This window comes from Emydura macquarii, unplaced genomic scaffold (genome assembly GCF_026122565.2).
Source record: "Emydura macquarii macquarii isolate MOO-44397 ecotype Brisbane River unplaced genomic scaffold, CSIRO-AGI_Emac_v2 contig_1644, whole genome shotgun sequence".
In the NCBI taxonomy this organism is placed as follows: Eukaryota; Metazoa; Chordata; order Testudines; family Chelidae; genus Emydura; species Emydura macquarii.
The window spans coordinates 1,056,023-1,064,076 of record NW_027131781.1 but is presented as its reverse complement, the minus strand read 5'-3'; the positions used below and the strand labels follow the sequence as shown (position 1 = coordinate 1,064,076).

The following is an 8,054-nucleotide window of genomic DNA, read 5'->3' as shown; positions in this document are numbered from 1 at the left end:
GTGGGAGTTGGGTTAGCATGTGGGTAACGGAGGTCAGGCGGGATGAGCTGGGGTCCCTGTTGGCCTGATGTTCTAGGATTTTAGCAAAGCTTTTGATACCGTCTCTCACAGTATTCTTATCAGCAAGTTACAGAAGTATGGGTTGGATGAATGGACTATAAAATGGGTAGAGAACTGGCTAGAGCATAGGGCTCAACGAGTAGTGATCAATGGCTCCATGTCTAGCTGGCAGCCGGTCACAAGCGGAATACCTCAGGGGGTTGGTCCTGGGGCCGGTTTTGTTCAACATCTTCATCAATGATCTGGAGGATGGGGTGGATTGCACCCTCAGCAAGTTTGCAGATGACACTAAGCTGGGGGGAGTGGTAGATACCCTGGAAGGTAGGGATAGGATACAGAGGGACCTACACAAATTGGAGGATTGGGCCAAAAGAAATCTGATGAGGTTCAACAAGGACAAGTGCAGAGTCCTGCACTTAGGAAGGAAGAATCCCATGCACAGCTATAGACTGGGGACCGACTGGCTAGGCAGCAGTTCTGCAGAAAGACCTGGGGGTAACAGTGGATAAGAAGCTGGATATGAGTCAGCAGTGTGCCCTGGGTGCCAAGAAGGCTAATAGCATATTGGGCTGCATTAGTAGGAGCATTGCCAACAGATTGCGGGAAGTGATTATTCCCTTCTATTCGGCATTGGTGAGGCCACATTTGGAGTATTGTGTCCAGTTTTGGGCCCCCCACGACAGAAAGGATGTGGACAAGTTGGAGAGAGTCCAGCGGAGGGCAACAAAAATTATTAGGGGGCTGGAGCACAAGACGTATGAGGAGAGGCTGAGGGAACTAGGCTTGTTTAGCCTGCAGAAGAGAAGAGTGAGGGGGGATTTGATAGCAGCCTTTAACTACCTGAAAGGGGGTTCCAGGGAGGATGGGGCTAGGCTGTTCTCAGTGGTGGCAGATGACAGAACAAGGAGCAACGGTCTCAAGTTGCAGGGGGAGGTCTAGGTTGGACATTAGGGACAAACGTTTTCCCTAAGAGGGTGGTGAAGCACTGGAATGGGTTACCTAGGGAGGTGGTGGAATCTCCATCCTTAGAGGTTTTTAAGACCCGGCCTGACAAAACCCTGGCTGGGATGATTTAGCTGTTAGTCCTGCTTTGAGCAGGGGCTGGACTAGACACCTCCTGAGGTCCCTTCCAACTCTAATCTTCTCTGATTCTAGGACTAGGACTCAGTGATGCAGTCTAGGGGCTGCCTAGGCCATGCTCAGAGGGAAGGTGCGGTCGGCAAGCCAAACACCCCGCACCCGTAGGTAGGATTCAGCCCTTCCAGATCCCTCCAAGCGCAGGGCAGCCCTACAGCAACTCCTAGCTCAGCTGCTGCCTCCCCTGAAAGGTTTCCCTGGAGCCAGGGTAAATCCTGCCGTCGGGAGCCACAGAACGAGAGTGGCAAAGCCAGCTAAGGCGGGTGCGAGAGAGAAGGGTGAGTAGCAGAACCAGCCTGGAGCTCCCAAGAGGGGCACCTGGGCCCAGCAGTGCCATGCAGGCCCCACACCTACCTTCCCCAGATGGAAGAGCAGGTCCAGCACAGCCCTTCTGGGAGCACTTCTGCAGCGTCACAGCGAACACCTGGGTGGGACTAGACTGCGCAGCGTGAGATCTTCCTTGCATGCAGCCGCCGTGTGCAGGACAGCCAGGGCGCCGGGACCGACCGGGCCGAGCGTACAGAGGGACGGCTGCAGCACCGGTACCGACCGGGCCGAGCACTCAGTGGGACAGCCGAGCGCCGGTACCGACCGGGCCGAGCACTCAGTGGGACAGCCGAGCGCCGGTACCGACCGGGCCGAGCACGGAGGGATGGCCTCCCGCTGCTCAGGGCTCCCGCCAAGCGTCGCAGGACTCTGCCAGAATCATTGACTTGCTACGCTAGGAACTTGCTCGTTGCTGCAGCGAACACGTGCAGGCTACAGCCTGGAAACCTCCTCGGGTCAACGTCCCCAGGGAGGGGCCAGGACCCGGGGGCTCGGCCCAGAGCATCTTCCATGGAGGGAGTGGGACAGACACGTCCCTCCCTTTTGCCATCCCACGGCCCCTGCTGGGGCGCCTGCTCTGCACAGGGGATTTTCTCCCATTTTAATTGTTACCGCCCCCTCCCCTGCTCCCCTCCATGCTCCTGCCCTGCCCTGGCAGGGGAACGGATGCGCTGTCCTGGGCCCTGCAGCTCTCTGGGGCACCACCAGGGGGAGCCAGCTTCTGGGGCAAGGCCTCTGGCCTGGGACAGCCCCATGCTGACCTGGGACAGTGGATGCTGGGCCATGCCACGGGGGCTCTTGCACACAGCAATGACCACACCCCCCCACGAGCAGCGCCCAGCTCCGAGCACAGGCACTCCACCGAGCAGGCACGTGGCACTCTGCCGTGGTGCCTCGCCCAGGACAGCCGGAGGTGGGGCCCACTAAAGAGGCTGGTCGGGAGGGGACAGAGTCAGGAGCAGGCACCAGCTGTCACTCGCTGCCTGGCCAGCCGTAGCTGAGGTGAGCACGCTGGGCCCGGTGCTGGGGCAAGCAGCGATGGAGCCTGCGGGCTGCACGGTCGCTGAGCTGAGCGCCACCTGCACAAGAGCCGCGAGGAACAGACGGGGGCTGCAGCGCGGTCGTGGGCTCCGACACCCAGTGCCAGCTGCCCAAACCATGGAGCCAAGCTGCTGCGACAGAGCCTGCAGGGCTTTCCTGGAGCCTTGGGCGGCAAGCCAAGGACTGGGAGCAGCTGCCCACGCAGCTTCCTTTGGAACAACTAGCACTCGCTGGGGCAACCTGTCCTCTGCCAGAGGGACAAAGCGCTACCCGGGCAGGTGCCAAAGGGAAGGTACAGAGCGTCCGCAGAGCGGGGTCAGCTGGGACACCAGGCCGGGACCGTCTGTTCCCAGCACCCGGACACTTGCCGTGCAGTGACTGCAAGCTCCCGGCAGGAGGTAACAGCTGATCTGTCCCCTCCCAAGGCCAGCTATGCATAGTCCTAGCACCTCCCTCGGGAGCAGGGGATTTGCTTCAGCAAGGCCGTGTGGATATTTCCTTCTGTGCAGTCTCCAGCATCATCATCTGTTGCTCCTGGCGCTGCCCAGCCCACGCAGCGCGGCCCAGATTCAGATCACAGCCTGGGCCCAAGCCTAAGGCGTGGAGGGGCCAAGACCCAGAGCAATCAGAACACGGACAGACCCTGAACCGCTCACCCAGCTGCTGTGGGGTACATCCCAGGGCTCAGACTCCTGCCCCACAGGAAGATCATTGACCCTTACCTGCAGCACCGGTGGGAGAAAGGGAGGTGCACTCTGTGCAAACAGCTCCCGGCACGCTCCGCACGATGGCCGCGAGCGCCAGGGCAGCAGCGTGCATGCCATGAGAGCGCAGCAGCTCGGACCAGCCCTGGCCACCGCCAGCTTGCCAAGGTCTCCAGCCAGCAGCAGGGGCGAGGGCGTGCGGGGGCCACGGCCCCAAGAGGACTGCCTTGCGCTGCGCCATCTGGATCACTGCTTCCAAGCCAGGTCACCCTCAGCCTCCTCCTGGCGCTAGCTGGGCGAGCGCTCCAAGTCAGATCTGCTCCCATAGCACCCAGGGGGCCCCTGCGCCTGCAGCCCTATAGCACCCAGGGGGCATCTCCAGGCCACTCACTGCTGGGAGGAGCCCTTGTGGGCACAGCAAGGAACATGAGCCTCTCCCCTCCATAAAATCCTCCCCAGGGAACCATTCCCCTAGGGACAGTCCAGAAAGGGCGAGGGGCCTGGGTGAGCAGAGATGCCATGCAGAGAGGGGTCTCCTCCCCCTGGGACAAGGCCAGTCCCCAGTAGGGCTGGCAGGGCAGCTGCCAGTAGTAGAGGTGGGGCAGACATCCCGCCCTGGAGCAGGGAGGTCCGTGCCTGTCTGTACGGTGCTGGGATCAGAAGATCTTGTTGTGTGGTACCAGAGACCCCAGCACGGTTCAGGAAAGGCAGGATGGGTATCGCCGCCGTACAGTCCATCACGGCTGCAGGATTCAGCCCATAAATCTTAGTTTGCCGCTGGAGAAGGTACATTTCTGAGCCTTGTGCTTTGGAAGAAAAGCTAGAAAAGGTGGCTGAAGTGGAACGGGCGCAGCGTTGTCTTGACAGGACCATGAAACAAGAGCTCTGCAGGGGCGTGGCCTGCCTCACTGGTCTGAATAGTTAACTCTGAAACCTAATAACCATGCCAGGCACACGAAAAGATGAAAGGGGGGCGATGACGTACCATGAATTGAACTATCTGTCACCCGCTGTAACAGGCCCAGCTCTGACTGTCGGTCAGTGTCAGATTAACTGTCGCCCCCCACATGGGCCCCCCAGCTGCAGGCCAGCACCTGCTGTGCTAGGGGATCTACTTGACAGGCTCTTTAATGGCCTGGTGCCACCACGTGGCAAACTGTGCAAATGCAGCCTGGAAAAATAACAGGGCGGATCAAGCCAGTGCCAGGGCCAGGCCCCCAGCCCCGCCCCATCCCTGTGCCAGACTCCCTGGCCAGCCCCCCAACCACACCCGTTGGGGAGTAAACAGGCCTAACCTTGGGCGAGTGCCACTTGTCTCCTCCCAGCCGCCCCACTGTGTCCGGCTGGGGCAGCCCGGCTGGGGCAGGACTGGCCCGGGCTCTAGGGCCAGCTGGCAGGCAAGCAGCAGTGGCCCTGCATTAGCGCTCTGCGTGGAGCCCACGTCAGGCTCACAGGATGGGGAAGGGAGGAGCTGAAATGCAGCAGCAGCTGTCAGTGCTGGGGAGGGGGAAGCTCCCCGGTCTCTCAGCAGTCCCATCTAGCCGTGCTCAGGTGGGTGTCTGCCCCGGGGGGAAGGTGCGGGGGAGGGATACAAGCAGGCACTTCCCAGGAGGGCTTGGTTGGCCTCTGAGACGCTTTCTCCTGGCTTCCCCTTCTACACCTTGGGCCAGGCAGGCTTGTGCTGTGGCTCAGATGCTCCCGTTCCAGTGGCACTGGATGGCTGCAGTTCCTCAGCGAGAGAGATCCCTTCCGTGCTGGAAGCACTCACTGCGGCAGGCAGCCCAGCCGGGGAGTGTCACTAAACGTGGCCTTTCCACCCACGTACAGGCTATGGAACTGAGGGGCCGCTCCTCTTAATCCAGCAGGTGAGGAAGTTCCCCACAGAACCACCCTCCTGTCCCCAGCCAGCCAGAGAAGTGCTGCTAGTAATTGCCCCGAAAGCTTCTTTCTTTAGGTTGCAGACACAACCAAGGGGCCAGTATTTGGAAGAGACACAAGAGCCGGTTCTTCCTGAGCGGAGGGTTGGGGAACATGTCATGCATCCTGGTGCAGGTTTGAGGTATTTACTAATAAAACGAACACGGCTCATACGTACAGGGGCAGGGTGTTAGCATGGCCCATGCACTGAAGGACCAGACCGCCTGGGACGTTTCAAATCAGCTGGACGTGCCCCTGCTTAGTGTTCAAGAAGAAGCAAGATTCCATGGGGTAAGGGAGATGGACTGGCCGGGACAGACAGGCCTACCCACATGCAGACTGCATCCTGAACACCCCCTGGGCGAGACTCTCCCCATCCAGGCTCCGCACCCTCCCTGGTGCCACGCAGTCAAGAGCAAGGAGAAATTCCTACACACGGCGGCAGCTGCCTTCGTGGAGAGGCTCCTCTGCTCTCAGTCCTCCTGAGGGAAAAAGGCAACAGAGCACGGGTAGGACCAGCTCCCGGTGAGTGGGAAAGAGAACCGGGCGGGGCTCAGAACGCAGCAGCCACGCTGGGTCTCCGGGAGGGGAGAGGCCACTGGGGGATTGGCTCAGTGAGCCGCAGGAGGAGGGAAAGGCAAGAGCGATGTGGGTTTGGCTGGTGGTGCAGTGCCCACTGCTGGCCTCATCCCGGAGCAGCAGGGAGCAGGCGAGTTTCCAAGGAGACGCAGGGGATGACAGGCCAAAGAAACAGAGATGCAGAAAAGCCACAAACACAACGAAGTACAAGTCAGGAATGGAGACGAGCGGTCTTTGGGGCAGGGGCAGGGGCAGGGGCAGTCCCCCTCTTTGTACAGGAATAAGCACAGCATTAGCTGTAAAGGACAGAAGCCGCTTCCCATAATACAGGTGTGCAGTTGTCAAGATGGCGAGGGACCCAGCCCCATGCCCTGGGTGTCCCTAAGCGTGTGACTGCCAGAAACTGGGAGCAGACGACAGAGGCAGGGCCACGGGGCTAGAAGGGCTCGTGGTCTAACCCGGTGTGGCTGTTCTGAGGTTCTTAGACGTCCCCACCTCTTGCAATCCAAGCAGCGACTGCCTGAAGCACTGCTGCAGCGAGCTAGGGACAGTGCAGCGCCAGGGGGAACTCATGGACGGCTGGTATGTTCTTGCTGTCCATCCCCAGAGCAGAACGCAGCGGATGGGCATTGCCAGCACAGAGCCCTCGTCCCTGCACTGAAGGAGGGACCTGTGGTCTGGCAGCCTGGGACAGAGGCAGAACACACAGCTGCCGCGAGCAAAGGGACGGCTGCCTCACAGCGGATGGGGCCTCTCTTGCTGAACTCTCCCACTCAGCCCCAGCCCAGCAACGACGATCTCACTGTGCAGTGGCTCCGTGAGTGAGCTGGTGAACTCAACGCAGGCCGCAGCAGATCTGTGCTCTCAGCACAACGCCTTGTTGGGCTAAGACGACTGATCCCCTCTGCCCCGGGCACGGCAAGGCATGTGGCTGTGGGGCAGCCCAGCCCGCTGGTCCCAGGCCATAGCCCTAGAGGAGTCAGCTCCCAGGACTGCAACCCCAGCATCTGCCACCAGTGCAGCTGGACCTTGCTCAGAGAGGAACTTCCAGCTAATTAATCCCACCCTGTGACACGGGCTTCCCCACTCCAACAGCAGTGGGAGGAAGTATTTCCACCTACCCATTCATCCTCCTCTGCTCTGTGCCCTTGCCCCCTGGGCTCAGGGGCTGGCCCACCGGGAGGTCTTTTAGCCATGCTGTTGTCTGTGCAGGAAGCCCCAGCCTGTCCATCACCAGCAAAGTTCACTTGTCACTGTCCCTGCATCCAGTTTGGCTAGAGACTGAAACGGAGAAAGGCGCTACATGGAGCAGAAGCGGGGCTGGGGGGTTGCAGGAAGCAGCTTCCCCGCCGGCATGTAAGCCATGGACACCGAAGCTGGCTGAGCTCGCTCTGTGGTGAAGCCGGCAGAGAAGAAACAAGAAGGCAGGAGCCGCAGGAATCCTGGCTCCTGGGGAAGCGGGGGCAGGCCTAGGACACAGGTGGGCACCCCGGGAGCAGAGCATGCCAGGCTAATACAAACCACGGCTGCCCACTACGTCTTCTCCCGCTGCTCGGCTCACGCCTGGTCAATGTTGCCCCAGGACTGAGAGCGGCTGGAGTCCGTGTCCCGGCCAGCGTCACTCCAGACGCTGTTCACACAAATGAACCATCCCTGCGAATGGTAGTAAGCCCCGCACAGCAAGGGGCTCAACAGCACCCTGCAGCAGTGAGTGCCACAGGTTACCGGCGGCAAGAAGATTCCATTGGAGCACACTGAGTGCCCCCCCCCCGCTACCGTCCATGGGGCAGACCCACCCATCGCTGGGCGCACCTGTCCGACCCCACCACCACCCCCACGTCCGTCCGTCCGTCCTTCCCGGGGCTCTCCTCCGCGGCCCCCGCTGGCTGCGCACGGCCCCGCCCCGGGGCTAGCTCCGTCCCGGGGGGACACGAGGGAACGCGGGGCTCCCGCCGGGCCCCCCCACGCCAGCCCAGACCGGCACCCGCGCCGCTCAGAGGCGGTGCAGCGGGCCGGGGCCGGGATCGGGATCGGGACAGGGCCCGCCGGCGCGGGGGGAGGGGCGGGGGGGGGCGCGGACGGCTCCTCCCTCCGCCTGCCCCGAACTCGCGCACACGCGCAGCGGGCGCCGGGCGCGGCCGAGGCTGCCCCGCCCCCCGGCCAAGGGCGCCCGTGCGGGGGCGGGGGCGGCTCCTCGCTGCCCGCCCCCACGTCGCGACCGCGTCAGCAGCGGCGCGCGGCCCTCCCCCCTCTGCCTGCAGGGCGGCCGGGCGGGTCCTAGCGCCGGGC

General features: G+C 61.9%; 1 long non-coding RNA gene across 1 annotated transcript; it reads right to left on the bottom strand.

Annotated features, from left to right (window-relative positions):
* Positions 1–5,301: 5,301 nt before the first annotated feature.
* Positions 5,302–7,524, bottom strand: LOC137158286 (uncharacterized). Its single transcript, XR_010921347.1, has 2 exons — positions 6,887–7,524; positions 5,302–5,668 (listed from the first exon to the last, which is right to left on the bottom strand). It is a non-coding gene; the product is annotated as an uncharacterized lncRNA (long non-coding RNA).
* Positions 7,525–8,054: the final 530 nt, after the last annotated feature.